The following is a 21,469-nucleotide window of genomic DNA, read 5'->3' on the forward strand; positions in this document are numbered from 1 at the left end:
CCTGAGGGGTCCTGGAGCCAGCCGGTCCCTTACAGATAGCAAGGGACCGCTGTAGAACTTGGCTCTTGTGGTCTCTTCTGTTCTGTTTTTTGAGACAGAGTTTTGCTGTGCAGTTCAGGCTGGCCTTGAGCTCACTGTGTAGTCCAGCCTTGCCTTGAACTCTTCCTGCCCCAGCCTCCTGAGTGCTGGGATTACAGGTATATGTCACTTGTGTTTGGCACTTGGTTTTTTTGGTTTTTTAACGTGTGGGTCAGCATTTTTTTTTTTATCACCAGGGACATACTTTGATTATATGTGTGCCTTGGATTTAATGTTTTATAAGTGGCACTGAAATTTGAGGTATTCCTAGTGGGCTAACAGGAGAGCTTCCCACTCGTGTATGTCGGTCACTCCCAGCTTTGATGCTGTTCAGTGCGCAGCCTGGGAAGTGGCAGTCTCCTCGTGGCCCGCTGCCTGCCAGGGCTGAGGAGGGCTCTACCCAGACTTGTCAGGCTCACTGAGCCGCAGCCCAGCCGACCTGCCGTCGCCTGCACCATGGCCCTCAGGTAGTGGGGCTTCTGCACCTGTGCGCGCGCACGCGTGTGTGTGTGTGTGTGTGTGTGTGTGTGTGTGTGTGTGTGTGATTGATACTTCACCTCAGGAGCGAGCAGTCGTGACTCTGTTTCCTCCTTGGTCTGGGCTCAGTTCTCTTTTTTCCTCATCGTCCATCCGCGAGCAGGTGATCGTGGCAGTGGTTTCCAGGGTGGGGTGGGTGCACTTTGTGCCTGGAGACACTGTTCTTGGAAGCATTGCCAGAGGGTGTGCTCCTGCCACCCCGTGGGTGGAGGCCAGGGACACTGCCGAGTGCCCTGCAGTGCACAAGCCCACGTCACAGGGACTTAGCTGGCTTCGAACACCGATAGTGCTGAAACTAAGGAACCCTGGTGCAAGTGATGGGTGGGAGGTCTGGGGTGACTTTAGCAGGACCAAGGGCTTTAAGGAAGACCGACTAGGCAGAGAGATGGAGAAGGGGGCAGTCTCGGTGGTGGGGAGGCATCGGGGACTCGTCCCTGTCCCTGCCCGCTCCTGTGTTCTCCCTGGTGATTGGCCCTCAGGCTCACGCAGAGCACCATAGGCAGCCGTGGAGAGGTCTAGATCTTCCCTCCAGGGCGCAGACACTCCTGACAGATCCATAAGGAGTTCTGCGGTAAGTAGGTGTACCATTTGTCTGTTGTTTTGGGGTCCTGAATAGACTATGACTTGAAAGTGATGATTAACAGTAGCCAGTTTGCTCTTTGAAGGTCCAAACGAAAGACATTAAAAATAAACCTTTACTTGTGGTGGACCATAGAGCCCAGCTTTCTTTTCTTACCTCTTCTAAGCACTGTGATTTCATTGTGCATAGTACACATTAGACCCAGGTATTAATTCAGTTAGCAATTTGAGGTTCTAAGCTCAGTGTCTCATGGCAAAGAAAGATCAGTTTCCCCACAGTTGGATTCCGGTACCTTCTCTTTCTGGCAGCATCGAGCTTTTCAGGGTCCTTCTGTTTAGCTCCTGGATCTTGGGCTGGTGTCCCCTGTGAGCAAGGTAGAGGACTCTGACACTGACCACAGTCGACAGGCCTCCCACTCCTATGCGTTCTGCTATCCTGCCTTATGTTGTTTTGAAGAGGCTGGGTAGGCATTGAGACCTTGAGGAGCTACAGGAAGGGAAACAGGATCAAATTAAACAAACTCCCTGATGAGCATGTTGAGAAGTGAGTAGAAATGACACCCACAGGATGACTTAGATGCCTTAACTGCAGGTGGAAACTGCCCTTCGGAACCAAAAAGTATAGCCGAAAGCACTGAATATCGGAAAGCCTTTAATATACTGAAAATGCCGGAATAATGTAACATTTTGAAATCTAAAAACATCTACAAGCCTTGCCTCACATCCAGAACCTGTAATCCAGAGTCAGAACTGTTTTACATCTCAGTTCTGGGTGCACACTGAGTATTCAGTATTCAAAGCAGTCAAACCGCTTTTGTATTTTCTAGCCTTTATATTAATCTTACTAATGATGGAATACAGTCTCATTTCACCTTATCACTATTAGTCACTATCTTACCTTTTCATTTTAGTGGTTCTAATGTGTTTATGACAAGAGACAGTCCACACATGTGAAGAAGAAACCAGAGGGGAGGTGGTTATCGTTACCGTGGGGTAGTCGCTGTGTGACAGCGCTTCTTGGGTTTCTACACAGTGTTTGTTTTGTTAAGTTGTGAAAGGGGCCTCACTAAGTCACTAAATTGCCGTACCTGGGTTCGAACTTGTGGCCTTCCTGCCACAGCTCCCCAGAGTGCTGGGCTTTTCAGGCCGTGCCCAACTCCATGTACTCTTAAGGGACATCATGCCAAAATTTTTTGAAGAAGCATTATGGGGGTGTGTAACGCCCACTTTTTTTTTTTTTTTTTTTTTGGTACTGGGGATCGAACTAAGGACCTTGCAGTTGTGAGGCAGGTGGCGGAACCCCTGAGTAAATCCCTGGGCCTCGTCCGCTTTTTTTAAAGAAGTCTTTCTATTGATGAAATATTTTAACTTCATGAGTTTTATGGTATTAAACAGGAAAATAAAATATCAATAAAATATTAAATTTTAATATGTAATGAGTGTGTAGAATAAACATCAACATTTTCAACATCGAGATCTAAAAAACAGCAGCAGAAAAAATTTCTTATGTGAACTACAATGAAAATACAAGCAAAACTACAACAAAGTAGTCTTTGCTTCCATTCTCACGCCTAAGGCAGTCTTCACACATGACAGCAGCATGTTCCGTGCACATGTATCGCTTACACTGACAGCACGTGTGCTTTGTTTTCCTGTCTTCTTTGGTAGGACGCACTTGACATCTTGCTGCTCTTCCGGTTTTATCACGAGGTTCTTGTGATGTTCACTGGTCTGCTCCAGAATTTCTTTGCAAAGGTCTTTGAGCAGATGCATACTGTTCTTCCTCTGTTGTGATTGATTATTTATCAATTCCAGTTCTAGTCCTCTAAGACAATTTCTCCATGATTATTTTGTGCTCTTCATTTTCTTTGTAAACTGTGAAACTATGCCTGACATGTTTAAGATCTAGTAAAACACAACTTTGGCCAGTGGTTTGTGTTTTGAGTGACATCATAGTTGCTGCATATCTCATCAACAACATCTGCTCCGCCTTTTGTTTTGTTGTGAAATGTGACCATTTCTGACTTCATTTGAGGATTCACTATCAATTTTTTTTTTCTTTTGGTTTGGTTTTTTGAGACAAGGTCTCCCTACGTAGTCCAGGCTGCCCTTGAACTCACTGTGTAGCACCAGCTGACCTTGAACCCACAGGATCCTGCCTTAGCCCTCTGCCCCAAGTGCTGGGATTACAGGCATGCACCACTGTGCCTGGCTTCATTAACAATCTGTGTGTGTGTGTGTGTGTGTGTGTGTGTGTGTGTGGTGTGTGGTACTGGGGTTGAACTCAGGACCTTGTGCTTGTGAGGCAGGCGTGGAACCACTGAGCTAAATCCCCATCCCTTCCTTCATTAACAATCTTGTCATGGTGTAATGCTCACAGTATCAGTATTACTTTTGTTTTTCTTCACCATATAGGAGGCTGTTATGTTTTTATGAAATCCAAAGGTTGTACTATACATTTTTCTATTGTGAACTTGCATCATTTTTTCAGGAATCTTGACTCTGTTCTTGCAAATAATTCCTGTGCTAGTCAACTGGTGTTCTTTTGGTTTTTTTAGTTTTGTTTTTTAGCAAATATAACATCAATGGGTAACTTGTGAACCAATTGTTGAATGTGACATTTGGGTTACTTTTTTGAAATAGGTGCAGCAAATCTGTTCACATCATACAGTTTATTGCTATAGGAATGAAGACCTGGTAGCCAGGTTCCAGGATAAATTTCTAAATTCAAGGTATAAAATGTCTTTACATCTACAAGGGCATATATTTTATACCATATTTGGCATATATTGCTGAAACCTTCAACAACCACAAAATGATGCAAGTTTTTTGTCAGTTGTCATGTATTCAGATATTGTATAAGTTGCTTGACAGTTTGAAACAAAGCTTTCAAAAAATGAACAAATAGCAGCCAAATTGTTAGGGTTTTTTATCTTTTTTCTTTCTTGGCAGGTCTTTTTGTTGTCAAAGCTAGGGAATTTTGAAAGAAACCAAATCTCTGAGTTCTTTTTTTTTTTTTGTACTGGGGATCAAACTTGGGACCTTGTTCTTGCAAGGCAGGCGGTGGCACCACTAAGCTAAATCCCCGGCCTTCTTTGAGTTCATTATTGTTCTAAAAATCTCAACCATATCTGTCACTTCTTCATAAATCCTTTAGATTCTGACAATTAGAATGATAAAGTCCTGATCTGAAGGCTTTTAGTTCAGATAGTGAAATATCATGATAAATATACTTTTGAGTATTATTATTATTGATGCATATAGAATGTTTTACTTGTATTTCATTATTAGTGTATTTCAAAACATCTTATAACATATTGTCCATTACAAACAGTTTCTAACATTGAATTGCAGTATTGGCATTCTGTCCAATAGGTTTCATCCCTGGCCAGAACCTACTAACATCATCTGATTAATTTCTAACTTAGCATTCAAGTACACATGACCATTTTTGTAGCATTTAGACTAGTCAAATATTTATTTACATTACTGTTTTCTTCCTCATCTGAATAAAAGTCTTTATTCTGTACTTCTCTATCTTGCTAAACTTCTTTGGCTTACATGATCCATCTCATCATCAGTAGGTGAATCACTTGATGACTCACTTTCAACCTCCTCACAAAATTGTAAAAGTGGATTTTCATACAATATTGTACTGAAATGGGTGATTTCTACAAGAAAAAAATTTTTTAATGTAATAAAAAATTATGAACACAAAATAATAGCACGTGACGTGGATAAAACTCACCCATTTATGTAGGGAACAGGGAAAGGAGACATTACTAGAACCTCTGCAGTAAGTCCTAGTCTCCCGAGAGCCAGTAGCACAAGATGAATTACAGGAAAGGTAGAAAAATGAGACTTTGAGAAGAAGCTGAGCTTTGGGTCTGATCAGTGCTGCTCTGGGCAGCCAAGAGGAAAGCCCCCAGCTTACTGGGAGAAACAGACTTAACAAATGAGTTGCAGAGTGTTCAGTACATCGGGATAAACAAGGTGTAACAAATGACTTGCAGAGAGTTCAGTACATTGGCATAAACAAAGTGTAACAATCCAAGAACAATGAGGAACTGAGTAGATGAAGATTTTGTTCCTCCCAGGATGTCTTCAGCTTGTGTAATCTTGTCCTGGAGCATCACAGCATCACCTGGTCATTGAGGTCTCAGTTGTGACGGAGAGCCAAAATGGAATTATGTCTCAAAAATGCCATAGCTGGCCTGTAGGCAGGGGAACTAGGCCTAATCAAATGGTTTTTCCCTAAAATTATGTAGCATTGCTCCCAACACGTTTACACTTTGACACACATGCACACTCCTTGGCATTTGTTGTACCAAGTGGGGGAACCCAAAGATTGTTTCCTGTATTCCCCCAGTGCAGCTACTGAGATGCAGAGCCAGCTACCATTATGCTAAAGTACATATTTTCATTAGAAAAATATGGTTAGGGTGTATTTTACCCACCGTGATGCCCCAAGTGAAGTTTGTAGTTTAGAACAATTGAAAGTATACCCTTCTGGGATTATATGGATTAAAATTTGCATCTGTGTTGTCCGTTAGGTAATCCCAACCATGTCATTATTTGGCTCAATTTCAATTAAACCATAAGCAAACTTTGAATTGTTTTTTGCTATTATCGCAGTGTTGTGTTTGCCACCCACACTGTTGACATTTCCTTTTTTTTTTTTTTAAAGACGTTCTCTTTGTCCTTAGTCATTTAGGAGTATCACTCAGTTGAAATAAAAATACAAATGTTAACTTGGAGAAAATGTGTTAGTATTTATTGATTAATAATTTTGTAGCTCTCTTAAATTAACTCACTTATATACAGTTGGAAAGTGCCAAAGATAACTGTGTGTGTCAGCTTTCCCACCACCAAGATAAAATGACTGATATATACAGCTTAAAGGAGGAAATGTATTTGTCTAATGACTGTGGTTGGCTGGTTCTATTGCTCTATGTCTGAATGTTTTATTCTTTATTGAAAGTAGTGAGTGAGGTCTCCAACTATTATATCTATCTCTCCCTTTAGTTTTGTCAGTGTTTGCATCATGTAGTTTGGAGCCCTGTTATTTGGCACACATATGTTTACAATTGCTATGTCTTCTTGATGAATTGACTTTGGTGTCAATGCACTTTAACTCCTGTAACGGTTTTGACTTAAAAGATTTTTAAGTGTCTGATATAGTAACAGCCAATCCAACTCTTGGTTACTATTCACATGCAGTATCTTTTTCCATAATTTCACTTTCAGTATTTTTGTGGTTTTGAATCTAAAATGAGTCTCTTGTAGACAACATATATTTAGATTATGTTTTTATATCCATTTTGCCAATCTTTTATCAGAAAAGCTTAATTTACATTTAAAATAATTACTGATAAAAATAAGTAAAATAATTACTGATAAGGAAGGACTTGTTTTGTTTTACTGTTTGTTTTCTGTTTTACGCATCTCTTGTCCCTCATTTCCTCAATTACTGCCTTATATGAATAGTTGATTTTTGTTTGTAGTGAGTTGTTTTAATTTCCTTCCTATTTCCTTGTATATATTTTAGATATATTCTTTGCGGCTATGCTAGAGATTGCATTTAACATTTTAAGTTCATAACTGTGTAATTTGAATTGGTACATACAAACATCTGTCCCATTTATGTTGTCAGAAATTTATCCGTATATCTTTATCTTTAAAATCATATGTGAAATATAAAATGGATTTACAACTCCAAAATAAGTAATACTGACATAACACTGATTTTTATATTTGCTCATGTGGTTAGCATTACCAGAGAACTTTTTCAGTTGTTGCCTAACATGCTTTTTGTTTTTCTTCCCCTTTGATACAGGGTCGCACTATATAGTTCAGGCTGGCCTTGAACTCAGCTGGCCTCAAACTTCTCATGATCTTTCTGTCTCAGCCTCCCAAGTGCTGGGATTGTAGGGATGTGCCATCATGCCCATCTTTGCATGCTTCCCTTGAAGGACTGCCTTTAGCATTTCTTGCAGAGCAAGTCTAGTAGTAATGAACAACTTCACCTTTTATTTATCTGCAGATACCTTTTTTTGAAGATCATTTTGTTGAATATAGAGATCGTAATTGTCATTGCTTTCTAACTAGACCTCTTGGTTTCTGATGAGAAGTAAGGTGTTAATCTAATTAAAGGCTCTGTGTATATACTGTGTACAGATGAATCACTGCTCTCAGCATTCTTGTGAAAATAGCTTCCAATAGTAATGTATTTCAGTGTAAGTCTCTGACTTTCCTGCTTTGAAATACTTGATCTTCTTGGGTTTATAAATCCATGTCTTTTCTTAACTTTGGGATATTTTGGGCATTATTTCTTCAGATAATCTTTCTACCCCTATCTCTTTTCATCCTGGGTCTACTATAATTGTTGGTTAGCATCATCATATACCACTAATCTTTTGGGCTCTTTTCTTTATTTAACTTTATTGTATTTCTTTCTACACAATCAAGATGTGATAATTTTAAGTTTGTTGGTATTTGTTTGGCTTGTTGTTGAACCCCTCTAGTGAACTTTTAATTTCAATAATTGTACTTTTCAGCTCAAGTATTTCCTTGGTTCCTTTATATAATTTCTATTTCTTGATTTTGCTCCTAGATAACTTTTCAGATTTCCTTTAGTTCTATTTCCTTTAGCTTTTTGGAGCATATTTAAGAGAGTCGATTTGAATTCTTTTGTCAAGTCAGTCAAATGTTCAGGCTTCCTTGTGGCTGATTTTTGTTAGTTTATTTTTTTCCCTTTTAATAGGCCGTACTTTCTTATTTTCCTTTATGACTTGTGAAGTTGTTAAAAACTAAGCATTTGAATGTTACAATATCTTAATAGTAAGCATCTAGTTTTATCCCTTTCTCATGTTTTTACAAGGGTTTAAAAAGTTGTTGAAAGCTGCAGTAGTCTATTGAGTGATATTTCTATGACACTTTTTGCAAAGACTGTATTCCCTATTGTTGCATGTGGTCACTAAAGTCTCTGTTCCTTCGTTTGTGTTTTGCTAGTGTTTGCACAGAGCTTTTCTTGTATACCTGGAGCTAAATGAAACAAACCAGAACCCTCTCCTGATCTTTGCATATTGACTCTGAGATAGGGCCTCTCTTCCATACTTTGCCAGCCTTGTGCTGAACCTGGGCTGAAAGCCAACTCCTGGTACTTTGCTTTCTCCCCTCCCTCCTTGATCCTGAATGATTCTGAATGTCCTGATTTTGCACAGATTCTCTTCTAGAGTTTCCATATGTAGGTCCTGTGGAGTCCATTGTATGTCCCAACTGTGTGATTTTTGTTCGTTTTGTTTTGTTTTTTGAGACAAGGTTTCACTGTGTGGTTCAGATTGGCCTTGAACTCACTATGTAACCTACGCTGGTCTCGAACTCCCAGCAGTCCTCCTGCCTCAGCCTCCCGAGTGCTGGGATTACAGGCATGGGCCACCTTGCCTGGCAGCCATGTGATCTTTTATCCCAGGTGTCTGGGTGCTCACCTTGCAGTGTTTCTGAACAGTGTCCCCACTTTTCTAAGCTTAGGGCATCAGTGTGTCGTGTGCAGTGGGCCCCAGTTGGTAGAACACAGCTACACAGTAATTTGTGCACAAGGTCTTCTGCTGTCTTCTGAACCAGAAGGCCGGAACCCCAGCTGGGAAAGCAGGCAGCTGGGCTGGGAAGAGGGTGCAGAAAGGGAAAGTAAAAAGTACACCACAGAGCTTTCTTGCTGTTTTGAAGCTGCCACATCCTTGATTTACTTCTGTGCTCTAAACCCTTGACTTGATTCCACAGTTGTGATAAACTTGGTTCTAACAGTCACTGCTGCTGCTTACTATTTCTGTGGGGCGTGAGACCGGAGAGCTTCCCACTCCACCGAGTTCCTGGTCTTGTCTACTTCTGAGTGGTTGCAGGCAGAGGTCAGCAAGGTTGTTCAGTGTTGAAAGTGTGCAGAAGCCCCTTCCACTCGGCTCCGGTCGGCCAGAGGAGGCTCAGCACCCCTCCAGCCCATCAGCCCTTGGCCCTAGCTATGGGCATCTGATACGCACTGTCAGTTCATCCTGTGCCCCCGTCACCAGGAGGATGCTCGCCGCGCTCCCTATGATTCAGACGGACTGTAGATGGTACCGATGATTCTGCTGCTGAGCCCCTGCTGTATGCCAGACCGGGCTGCCCTGTAGTGCACCGTGACAGCCATCTTCCCTGGTGGGCAGCCATAACTGGTGAATGCCTTGAACTCGGTCTCTTTCTAGTCAATGCTTTTTCATCTGGGAACTTCAAAGTCATTTATTCATGAGGCTTAGATTTCCGTATCAGACACAAGTGCTACCCATGACTGTAACATAGAAACAGGTTCTCCAGAACCCAGAGTGGGTTTTAGTCGTTTTACACTGTGCTTTCAGTCCTGGCCCCCTAGAGGAGTTGAGTTTTAAGCCAGTGTGATAATTGCCCATCTGCTTTGCTTTATCCCACACCGCTCCATATTTTATTTTGTCCCTCAGGGCCCCCGTGGAATGGCCTTCTGCTCCCTTTCCAGAACTTCCACCTGTCCTTGCGTGTCCACCAGGGAGCAGGGCGCTCACTGTCTGGCTTTCTCCCGTTTCTGCAGTAAGTGCTTTGTCCTGCTGCGGTCCTTTAAGAAACTGCTCATTAAAATATACTCTTTTTGTATGTATGTCACCATACCACAGGGAAAAAATAAGTCACACACAAACATTATGCAAAAGAGAAGGTAGCAAAGAAGTCTGTGCAGTGGACTCGGGCTTGGTGCGCTGGCCCTCAGCGTGGCTCAGCGGAAGATGCTGCCACCGAATGCGGAGGAAAAGGGACGAGCAGCAGTGCAGGAGCTCACCCTCTCCTGCGCCTGCCCTCTCGCCAGCGACAGCCCTGGGCACAGCGAGAGCTGGAGAGAGGGAAGCTCAGTGGGACAGAGCCGGGATTTGTCCCCCCGGGCGCCCCAGGAGGGGCAGCAGGTGTGGTGTAGGCTGTAGGCGTGTGTCTGTCGGAGGGAGGAGCGCAGGACAGGCTCGGTGTCTGTCTCCTTCCCGTTCCCGTGTGCATCGGTGCCTCCCACTGTGCCTCGTGTGTAGCAAGCGCCTCTCACCAAGGGAGCGAGGGTCCACATGAGGTCGAGCGGCCGTGTTGGAGGCCTGGGCCTGAGTGAGTGGTGCCCCGTGTTTGGAGCATCGAGAGCCAGTTGGTTTTGTTTTCCTGATTTGCCTCAGCGCCTATTCATAGAGCATTAGGACTGTCAACGGCCCCACGTCTGATGCTCTGACTCAGGAGTTTTCAGCTTTGAGATGGTACAAAAGCAGTACACGTGAAGCAGAAACCACACTTAGAATTTTTTTTATGTATTAAGTTTATTAGTACGTTTTAGGTACACATTCTGATCAGATTCATCTTTGGGAATTCGTACCTGTACCTGTTGTACCTTGGTTCTTGTTTTTTTACATTCCCTTTCCCTCCCTTCCACCCCTCCACCCCTCCCTGTTTACAAAAGCTTTGTTTCCGTTTTTCCTTCTCTCATACTTTTTCTTTCCTTTCTCTCCATTCCCCTGCCCCCCCTTCCCCTTCCCCTTTGCCCCTTTTCTTCCTGTTTCACATTATCTGTTCTACATTTTGGTCCTCATTTACACTTTTATTTTCCCACAGTGGAGAAATAATTCAGTATTTACACGTGTGTCCTCTTTCTTTCACTGAAGAGTATAGCTTCAGTGTTCATCCATTTAGCTATAAATGTCTCTAGTTTATCATTCTTTGTGGCTGAGTAGTGGTCCATTAAAAAAAACTGCATCTTCTTTATCCAGTCACCAGTTGATGGGCATTTGGGCTGTTTCCAAGATTTAACTATTACAAACTGTGCCTCTGTTAACATGAGTGCGCATATACATATATCACTGTGGCATGATACTTTTAATTCTTTGGGGAAGATTCCCCAGCAGGGGAATAGCTGGGTCACATGGGACCTCTAGCCCTAGTTCTTTGAGGTATCTGCATACTGATTTCCACAGTGGTTGCACCAGTCTGCACTCCCACTAACAGTGGAGAAGGGTTCCTTCCTCCCCACAGCCCCGCCAGCATTTGTTATTTGTTGATTTCTTGATAGCAGCCATTCTTTCTGGACACACTTGGAATTTGGAATTTTGATCTTTTCCTGGCCGCGTGATCCATCCTCTAGTCAGCTGTGTCACCACAAGGGAAATAGCCACGATTGTACACACGCAATATCCAGCGCTTCATGAGAGAAGAGGCCCTTGGTGACTTTGCACAGCTGTAGGCTGCTGTCAGTGAGGCCGAGCCAAAGTGTCTCATGCGTTAGAGTATTCAGTTCATTTTCTGCTTACTTGGGCTTCTGTGGGACGTAGCTCTATACAGGTGGAGGAAGGTCTCAGCCTGACCATGCTCAGGCTCCCCTCAGCTTGCCTTAGGATTCCAGGACGAGAAACCCAGTGTAAATTGAAAATACAAGTCAGAAATGCATTTACTACCACAGTTAATCCATTGTGAAGTAGAAAAGTCGTAAGCTGAACCATCGTAAGTCAAGAACTAATTCACGTGACGGCAGGTGTGAGCAGAAGTGGACTGAAAGTTGCCCATTGATCTGAAACACCCGTCGGCCAGTGTGGGCTTCACTGTAGTGATGGACATATAAAGGAGGTCTGTTGAAACCTTTCACAACTAATCTGAACTCCTGTGTTACAATAAATACATCGATCGTCTGACCATTACCAAAAGTGATAATTACAGTAAGTGCATTTTCACATATTATTATTGTGCGCATTGCACGCAGTGTTACTAATGTTTTTTCTTGAATATGGTTTTGTTCCCAAAATTCTCCTAAAATTGGTTCAAAGTTGATTTCAAGTTATTATGAGATTGTTGACATTTTGAAATGAATTTCAGAATTTTTGTATATTTTTAACTTTAAATACCCATCTTTTCAGTTTGTCACTTGATTTTTATGGGAATTAATTTCACTATGTTTATTTGTAAGCTTTGATTTCAATAATTATAGTTTGCCAAATGCTTTAGAAGTTGACTTTTCAGCAACAAAAATTCTGTTTGCAAAGTTTTGATAAATTTCCAGCTATTTTTTCTCTCCGCTACTGGGAATTGAACTTTGGTCCTTCACACTGAGCCACATCTCTAGCTCTTTATTTTTTTGACAGGGTCTCACTAAGTTGCCTAGGCTGGACTTAAGCTTGGAGTCCTCCTGCCTCCGCCTTCCAGGGTGCTGGGATTACAGGCTTGTGTCACCTTGCCCACCTTTCAGCTAATGTTGAACAAAATGCAGTTCAATTTTCAAGGGATCACCGAAAAAGGATTCAAATCATTTCATAATTCTTGGATTGGTTTTCTACATAGTCTTGACTGCTTAACAGGTGAGAAGCAAAAAGAATATACACGCTACGCTGGGGCACTTTAAACATTGGCTTAATTTGTTTTTCGTTAATGTGCCTATAGGAAAATATATCTGCATTAAACATCACAAAAGCAAATAATGTTCTGCACTGAAAGTGAGAAGTAGCTTTGTAGTTGAGCCCTTGCCAAATGTGCGTGGGGCCCTGGGTTCAATTCCCAGCACCTCCCACAAAGCAGAAACCCGAAAGTGCTACATTGAAAGTGCTACACTATTATTGTGAAAATTTACTTTTTACAATAGTAGTAGGTTTAACATTCTGAGGCAGGATTCAGCAGATGTGTTTTATGTAAAGGGCCAGACAGTAGATGTTTTATTTTTTGAGGACCAAACACTTTTGTCATAACTGCTCACAGTTCTGCTGTGGCATCTGAAAGTAGCCTTAGGTGATGTGCAAAGGATGAGAATGACTGTGCAAATGAAGCTCCTTCGTGGACACTGAGCTGTGAATTTTATATAATTTCATGACCACAAGTTATTATTCCTCTTGTAGTCTTGTTCCAGCCTCTGAGAACTGTACACACCATCCTTACCCCGTACGCCTTGTCAGAACAGGGGAGGGGATTTGGCCCACAGATTATAGTTTGCTGACCCTTATGAATTGGATAGAAAAAGTGAAAGTAAAGTCATGATGGCTTATGATTTTTCTTTGAAAACTGGAACCATGTAACTACCTGTAAAGTCCTTCCACAGCTGGAGGGGCACATGATTACTGTGTCACGTTTTCTGTGCATAGGAAAACATTTAGGGGAGAAGATGGCATAATTAATCAGAACAGCCCTTTGATCTAACTGGAAGGTCATGCCACAGGTTTTTGAATGTAAACTCTAGCTGCCTGCCAGTTGTCTTCAGGCACTGTCTTCTCAGGGAACAGCCTGCGGCAGGTACTGATACCTGTTCAGAGTTGTTCTGGCTCTCATGGGTCACTGATGGGACTGTGCCCCATGGCCATTGTGGACAGGTGTGTACATTACGCATTCCTCATTAACTCTCTTGAGCAGTAGCAATTCAGAGTTTATTCATTAATCGTGCTTTCTAATTTCTTAGTTCATTGCTACTACAAAGGCTTATTGACAAATAAAAGTAATCAAAACAAAATATAGATAGTGGAGGTTTCCACCATTCACTGAATGACAGAGCTGTAAGTCTTGTCTCCTTTGATTGTTTGCCACATGTCACGGCTGTGTCTAAGGTGTCCCCCTAAAGCGTCATGCAGTCATGGGTGGGGCTTTTCAGAGGTGAATGATCTACCATGTGATGCTGTGGTAAGGATGTGTGATCACTAAAGCAAGGCACTGATTGGCCTGGCATAGTTCTGGGTGTGGATAGTGCGAAGGCCACCCTAGTGTGGGTGGCACCACCCAAAGAGTGGGTAGCCTGGATGGATACCAAGGAGCAGAAAGAAAGCCTGCTGCTGCTTCTTCACTACTTTGCTCCTTTGCTGCCCTCTGGCCCTCTCCCCCCGTGTTTGTCCTCCGCCATGCCGCCCTGCCTTAGAGCCAGCAGGCTGTGGACTGAAACCTCTACAAACTGAGCCAAAGTAAACCTTTCCTCCTCTACCTTTGGGTGTTGAGTATTTTGTCTCAGCAACGAGAAAAGTATCTGAGACGCCTCGTGCTGCCCACTGAGGATCTGTGACACTGGCATCCTGTGGCCCATCACTGTGCTTGCGGAGCTGTGAGCTACCCTGAACCTGGGTAAGGGCCAGAAAACAGGCAGTTTTGGTGAGGCGAGAACTCTGTATGTCTTGAACACTACTAGACTGGGTTTTGACAGAAGCAGCGTATATAAGGGGCGCATATGAAACCCATCCTGGCTTTTTCTAATGCAGTGTTGACTCATAATTAAAAATGGAAAAATACAAAGGCCAAACCAGTTTGGATATTGACGCAGCAGGTGGACGCCAAGACTGTTCTTGGCCCACCAGGACATGTGGTTGTCCTGTTTAAATCCATGAAACTAAGCTTTGCCGGAGTGTGGACGCTCTTCTCTCTCTCGTCCCAGTTTGGTCAGCCCATAGCCTCCTTTCAGGTTCCTGGAACCCTTGGCTTCAGTCAGCTCACTGGCCCCGTGCTTACTCCACAGTGCGACGCAGTCACTGCTGTCCCCGACTTCAAGCCCAGCACACTACCAGCCGACCCCAGCTGGGCTGTGCTCTGCCGTCAGGGTGTGTGAGCGCGGCTGCAGATTTCTGGCTCCTTCCCAGAGGCTGGGCTCCATAAGTCACGGGAAAGTGCTGGCGCTCCAGAAATGAAGGCCCTGCCTATCACTCCGTTGCCCACTGCTCCTCTGTGGGTCTCTAGTGTCCCGTTTGGTGGATCTGTCTTTCCCCACATTTTCCCATCAGCGAAAAGGGCTGTTCCCATGTATCCTTGTGCAGAAATTATTGTGCAGAATTTCTAATGACATGTCTAAACTGAGCATTTTGTGATAGTGGCATCTAGGTCTCAGATCATTTCTGGTTTTGTGTGTATTTCTTGTTTCATTCCTTGTTTTGATTTTGCTTTTGCGTTACTGGGGCCTTCGTACTGAGCTACATCCCCAACCCCTTTTTAATTTTGAGACAAAGTCTTGCTGAGTTGCCTGGTTTAGGGTCAAACTCAGTCTTCCTGCCTCAGCCTCCAAGATGGCTCAGATGACGGGCACATGCTGGTTTAAACTCAACGGTGACTTACTCAGAGCTACTCGCACACAGTTTGAGGTAGCGGTCTCCCTGGTGTTGCCCTTGTCATGAGCTGAGAGCCCACTGAGTTACAACGGGACCACGTGGCCCCTTCTCTCAGCCACTGTGCATCTCACGTTCTGCTTCTGAAACTCGTTTCCTCCAGGATCAGCCAGTGTGGTGATTTTCAATTTCATATTTAAAAAATTCTGCTTCAGAGCAGATGCAGTACAACCCCCCTAAACATTAGCGGCTTTTGCTGTATTTTAAAATAAAATAGGAACTGTGTCGCTCTCCGGCAAGGAGACAGCTCAGTAAATGAAGGCTGGGAGATGCCAGGAGCCTCCAGCTCTCCAGAGTGGAGTTGGGACCTATTTTCGGGGTCTGCAGGTCGGGTGGCTGTAAGCCTGGTGCCTGCTGAAGCTTTCCTGGGTGTCCCAGCAGGCGGGACCGGCCCGGGTGCTGAAGAACTGATTCGGAGCAGTTGAGTGCCCCAAGGTGAAACTGGAAACAACTGTTCCTTGCTTATAAATAGTGATATTTAATAAGATCTAACCATAGTTTCCTCTTATTCTATGAAAAGTGTAAGCACTGTACGGGGGGTTCCATCCCAAGCTCGAGAACAATGCCTAGTACACAGTATCTCCAGGGCATGGTGGCATGCGTCTGTAATTCCATCTACTTGGAAGGCTGAGGCAGGAGGAGTGCAAGTTTGAGGCCAACTTGGGCAATTTAGCAAGAGCTTGTCTCAAAACAAAACAAGAACGTGGAATGTAGCACAGTGGTAGAGCACTTGCCTAGCATGCCTGAGGGCCTGGTTCAGTCCCAGTGCTGGGCAGCAGTAGTTCTGACAGTTTGCCGAATGGATGAATGAACAAACAGCGCACCAAGTTGATCAGTGACCTCAAGTTTCTTCAGTGGCAAATTTTTATAGAAATTGGAGAGTTTTGTGAAGGCTTTTTAAAAAGCAGTCGCAATTACCTTTGATGTCTTCTCCCAGATAAACAGATTGAAATCAGAGTTTGTATGCCTCCTATGGCAGTATTGAAAGTGTTCATTTTCACTTTTCTTTTTGGGGAGTTTTTTTTATTAGTCCATGCTTGCAGCCCCTAATGATCACATTTGTGGTGAGGACTTTGTACTACATGCACAGAACACATCTTCATTCTCTTTTCATCCCCTTCCTGTCTCTCCCACCTTGCTCCTTCCAGCTTTTCTCAAAAATGTTCTCTTTTTGACACGTGCATGAGCGAGCAGGCGCAGGAGAACAGCGCCCGGCTTCTGTGAGGATGTCAGCAGGAAAAGGGCTTAGCCCCATCTTTCTTTTTCTTTTTTTTATCAGGGATTGAACTCAGCTCCTACCTTTCTTTTTATTTACTTATTTACTTACTTATTTGTTTGTTTGTTTGTTTTTGGTACCAGGGACCAAGCTCGGGTCCTTGTGCTTGCGCAGCAGGCGGCGAAACCACTGCGCTGAATCCCCAGCCCCCTACCTTTCTTTTAAATGCCCAAAGCCAAGGAGTATAAATTGTGGAATTGTAAATTCTAGTAGTGTTGAAGTTAAAAATATAGTATGAAAAGCCAATTACAAACCAAAAAATAGTGACTTTCAGCAAAACGAGTCTATAGAAGCATACATTAATGATGATATGCCAAGAGCAAGTGTTTTTTTGCTTTTTGGGGGTTTTTTTGATACCAGGGATTGAACTCAGGACCTTGCACTTGCGAGGCAGGTGCAGTGCCACTGAGCTAAAAATTCCCGGCCCGAGCAAGTGCTTTTTGAGGTTAACAGAATTACAAACAGGAAGCTACAGGCACTGTGATCAGTATGAGGATCATGATATTTATGTAGCATGTTCTTTTCAAAGGTTCTTAATGATCTCGTATGTTCTGTGTGGTATGTTACTAATTTGGGGAGATTATTTAAATAAATGTCCTTGTTTTCTTTCTCTGGTGCCTTTGTACATAAAGTCCACTCACTGTTCAAAGAACACTGTCCATGTAATTATATTTTATATTTAATGTAAAACTTCCCTTCAAATTGTAAAATTGGTCAAGCCAGAAAAAAAGGTCCCTCTATAAGTGTAAGCGTGTTAGATAATTCTTACTTGTTTTGTACCTGTTTTTGTTGTAGGGTCTCACTATGTAGCCCAGGCTGGCCTCACACTTGTGCTCCTCCTGCCTCAGCCTCCTGAGTGCTGGGGTTACAACTATGTGTCACCATGTGCACCTATTATGTGCCAGGCACTTCAAAGCTGAAGAGACACAGCAGCAGGAAACAACAGATGAACTCTGCCCTCGTCAGCTCATGTAGAGCTCAGAGAAGTGGAGCCAATAAGTGGGAGACACAGTGACACGGTGCACAGTGTTGGTCCCTGGGACAGCACAGGCGGAGAGGGGGCAGAGGAGGCCAGGGCCCACTCCGCCACTAAACAGGGTCTGTTGGGGGCCAGAGATGCAGCTCAGTGGCGCCACACCTGCCTCATAAGCATAGCACAAGGTCCTGAGTTCGATCCCAGGTACAGCAAAAAAAAAAATTGTGGAAGAGGGTCTGCTGGCAGGGTGACATCGGTCGGTCCCTTCACTGGAGTCTGGTGTCTGCTCCTGAATAAACCAGTGAAAGCAGCACACACTCTGTGTCCTTCATAGGGCTGTGTGGGGAAGACGTATCATCAGTAGAAAGGCATTACAAGTGCACACAGGGAAAGTGCTAGCCTTACCCAGTCTCTGCTTGTGGAGTCATTACAGTAATGACCCAAGTCAGTGCCGGTTTTGCAACTTATTCCTTAACTCAGCAAATACTTGGATATCTGCACGCTGGGCACTAGGGGTACAACAAGGCTTAGGCCAGAATCTGCTTCACTCTAGCTGGTCAGTAGTTTTGGGGACCTAATGGTTTATGCCTCTCATGTTGCTATACAGTGCATTACGTTTTATTAAAAAGTTCTGTTTGAGGCACAAGCACAAGGACCCGAGTTTGATCCCCGGTACCAAAACAAACGAAAAACAAAAAAAAAACCCAAAAAGTTCCATTTGGTGAGCTTTCATCAGTTAACTGCAAAAGTTAATATTTTAGTAAAGTTCAAATATAAACAAAACAACAAAAACAGGTACAAATAGATAAGAATTATCTAACATGCTCAAAACTCAGTGTGTTTGGCTTTCCCGTTACTATCAGGTCCACTTAACTAGTGATTTTCTCTTGTCCCCTGAGCGTCTGAATTTTAGACGCATCCACGGAGTCCCCTCTGAGAATTGCAGTCCAGTGCTAGATTTCATCACGGTGCTCAGAGGACACTGAGGGCAGGAGACTCGTGCTGAGCCCACACCATCCTGTTGTCCCCTGTGCAGTCCACGCCCGAGCACCGCGGAAACCCTAACTGAGGCATGCAGAAATTCACGCAATAATATAAAAGTTTTCCGTCTTGGGGGCCGCATTCCTGGCTCTCCAGGGCCGTGGGTTGGACGTGGCCTGATGCACAGCTTCTGGAAGCCACACGCTGGAATTTCAGGTAATGAAGGCTGGCTGATGAACGAGATAAATCCTTCTCCTCTTGGGAGAGCGGTGACAGAAAAGAAATAACTTGGGCTCTTAATAAAATTTTGTAAAAGTTGATATACTACTTAAAAAAATGTGTCATTTGTCTTATTAACCAACGCAGGTTTCTTAATGTCTGTTTATGTGTGTTACCTGGCTTGATTGAGACAGGGTCTTTCTGTATAGCTCAGGCGGGCCTCAAACTCACTGTGATCCCAGGCCAGCCTCAGACCTGGAGCACTTTCCTGCCTTGACCTCCTGAGGACTTGGCTTACAGGCGCGGACCACAGCACCCAGCCAGCATCCTTAATTGATCAAGCAGGAAATCCATGAATACCACTCATTTAATTAAATAAAAATGATTTCCATTCATGCCGGGGTAGGGGAAGGTGTCAAGGCAGTTAGCTGAGACCTAAACCCAAAGTCTGGTTAGTTAGGAGGATGAGGATTTGGGATTTAAACATAAGGCCCTGCAGGTTTGGGGCAGCCAGCACTGTCCCGAGCTAACTCATTCGGAGTTCCAGCATTCAGTTTTGTGGCAGTAACAGTAACTGGGTCAGCACGGCGGCCCTCTCTCGGACGGGGTGGTGTAGTTCCTTTCAAGCCCCACCACAAGTCCCTGAGCTCAGGCGCTCATTCTGTAACCTTGGGCACTTTCCCATCGCTTTCTCATCTGTGACATGGGTGATACCAGGTAACGAGAATCCGATGGCTTGGTCTGTGTTGAAGATTTAACCCAGTGCTGGCACAGAGGCTGACCGGTGTGAGCTGTCACTGAGCCGGAGTACGGCAAGGCGTTCCTTGGAGATGTGAGCCCTGGGTCGCCTTGATGAGTCGGCCAGGGCGCCCAGCAGGTTAGGGCTGGCCCTTTCTCACTCTCCGTGGCAGGTGCCATTTCTCCCCTCCTGTCTTGAGGGTGCAGAGGCCGGGGTCTGCAGGTTGTCTGTGGTTAAGGGTGTCCCTGGAGGGAGAAACAGAAAGGTGCAAGGAGTTTTCAGATGGGCACTGGGACAGAGGCGCTGGAACCAACCCTGTTGAGCTCTTTGCACTGCATGGCCTCCCTCTGCCACGGGAGGGGCAGAGTCTCAGAGGTGCTGAGTGTGTGTTTCTCGGTGGCCGCCAGGCAATGCGTGTGCCTGTCACCCTTCGCGTTTAGGTGACTCGCAGCCACAGTGCGGGAGTGCTCTGCAGTGGGTGCTGAAACTCGCAGGCCACTGCCGAAGGGAGGTCACTGTCAGGCAAACCTTGTGCACTTGGGCTTAAGGAGGCGGTGTGGATCGTAACCCGTTTTCCACACCAGCCCTCTATTTTACATTGACCTTTTGCCATGGCTGGGGCAGTTTCCTGTGTGTCTCACCCTCTGGATGCATCTGCTTGTTCCCTGTAATGTATTTCTCCACCCCCGGACTCCTGTACTTTGGGAGTTTGGGGTTTAAAGCCTTGGTGGGACTCAAGTGGAAACTTCTGTGCTGCCTCGGTGCCCTCCGCTGTGAAGAGTGGGACCCTCCGCTGTGAAGAGTGGGACCCTCTGGGCTCTCTAGAAAACCTCGGCGATGCTTTGCGCCGGGCAGACGCCGTTGCCCATTAGTGTTGCGGCGCATGCGCTCAGCGCGCCGCGTGCCGGGAGGCAGGGTCTTGCTGTGTTGCCCAGGCTGGCGGGCAGGGAGCTGAGACTGCAGGGAGCTGAGACTGCAGGGACCTTCCGCCCCGCCCAGCTCTCCCACGTCTCCAGAGGGCATTGCAATACCCCGACTTTGTAGAGTTGTCATTCCGTCTACATTTCAGAGGGAGAATTACTTTGTAAGGAATAACCCGTTTTCAAAGTTTAGATTTGTTATAAAAGTTATCTTTATTGATGGTAAAGATTTAAAATCTTTTGTGTCTGTATCCTTGTGTGCATAGGCTTTTTATTCAGTGGTGCAAAGACAGACATTTTTGGGGGGTTACCATTTGGGGTCCTTCTTCATGGGTTCCCTTGTCCTTCTGACATCGCCCATGTCCCCTCATTGGGGTTTGCGTCTGCGCTGAGGCATTGAAGGGCAGCCCAGGCCTTAGTTTCCGCGCGGGCAGCCATGGATGACCATCACTGAGCACGCGCAGATGGCAGTGCTGGGTTCTACTTCCCTCCTGTGTACCACAGTCCGTCCTCACGATACCCCTGTGAGGGTGGTTCCTTATCTTCCCCCCATGACAGTAGGGGTGCCAAAACTCAGAGAGCAGAGAGTTATGTAGCTTTTCCACATCTAGGCAGATAAATAGTAGAGCCCACTTCTGAGTCCAAGCATTCAGCTCCCAGACTCCAGAACCGCTGTTGCTGGTCCCAGCCAGTTCCTGCAGACCTGTCCCGGGGTCCTCCTCCTCCTCTAGCTTTTAGTACCAAGGATCCTGCTTAAAGTAGCTCCTGACCCTGCTGAGGTGCTGCCTCCTCCTCTAGATGATTGCTCTGGGCTCCGCCTCCCTTTCCTGTTTCTTTTCAAGGCCGCCACTACTTCTGCATCCAGGATGACCTGACCTCTTGGGTGGCACCCTGGCCGCAGGCACACAGCAGCTGGGGGGGTGGGGGTCAGGCCCAGCTCGCTTGCTCCAGTGCCTTCACACACTTTGTTGCTCTTTCTTCTGGGACCTCCTGCTCTTTAAGACCCAGCACAGAAGGGCTTCTCCTGGGAAT

The 21,469-nt window shown here is 44.8% G+C and overlaps 1 protein-coding gene across 3 annotated transcripts in view; it reads left to right on the plus strand.

The window, feature by feature from the left end:
• Cdyl (chromodomain Y like) overlaps positions 1-21,469 on the plus strand; it is a 210,398-nt gene that overhangs the window by 99,362 nt on the left and 89,567 nt on the right. The window lies entirely within an intron of this gene.

Source organism: Heterocephalus glaber, unplaced genomic scaffold, assembly GCF_053883595.1.
Source record: "Heterocephalus glaber isolate CG9 unplaced genomic scaffold, H.glaber_assembly_v1.0 deba00001472, whole genome shotgun sequence".
Classification (NCBI taxonomy): domain Eukaryota; kingdom Metazoa; phylum Chordata; class Mammalia; order Rodentia; family Bathyergidae; genus Heterocephalus; species Heterocephalus glaber.